Here is a 736-nt window from a genome sequence, read left to right on the forward strand (position 1 = left end):
CAAAGCTAAATCAGTTAATAAATAAGTACTTGAAAATCCATCATCTTTGGACCTAGCTATAAAGGCTTCAAAGTATGATCAAATTTCAAGTGAAAAAGACTTAAAGTAGTTATTGACAAAAAAATGCAAATGTGAGCAATAGAACAAACAATATAATTTTTTCCACCATACACAGAATTTTACAGAAATAAGATGAATAGCAAATTTGGGAACTATAAGTTTTCCTTGTTACAAATAGGCAACCAAGGATATATTCCTGTCTTAAGATTGCATTATTAACTACTTAAATTTAGAAGATACTACATGCTTCAGCAACACGTCTACCCGAATTACAATACAGAGATTAACATGGCTTTTGCACAAGGATGATATGAAAATTTGTGAAGTATTCCATATTTTTCATTCTTCAGATACAAGAAATGAAAACAGTTATTAAAAAGTTGATTACAAATATACAAGTGTAATTATACATGTAATTTATAGAAATAAAAATTATTTTGATATCAGTGTATTCAATCATCACCTGTTTAGAAAGGCCTTTATATAGCATTACCTTTATAAAACTTTTGAAATGAGATAACATTGTCATTTGATCCCAAAGAAATAAAATTCTATAAGGACTTAGGAATTAAAGGAATCTTAAACTGTTTCTATATGGAATGCAATCTGAAAGGACACATTTATTAATGAACCTATATATTATAAAACAATGTTGAATTCAAAGTATTATATCTAG

The 736-nt window shown here is 27.0% G+C and overlaps 1 pseudogene; it reads left to right on the forward strand.

Moving 5' to 3' along the window:
* The first annotated feature begins 303 nt into the window (after nucleotides 1-303).
* On the forward strand, nucleotides 304-400 carry LOC122126396 (annotated as a pseudogene).
* The last annotated feature ends 336 nt before the right edge of the window (nucleotides 401-736 follow it).

The sequence above is a fragment of the Dipodomys spectabilis genome, unplaced genomic scaffold (assembly GCF_019054845.1).
Source record: "Dipodomys spectabilis isolate Male_0828 unplaced genomic scaffold, ASM1905484v1 ptg000276l, whole genome shotgun sequence".
NCBI lineage: Eukaryota > Metazoa > Chordata > Mammalia > Rodentia > Heteromyidae > Dipodomys > Dipodomys spectabilis.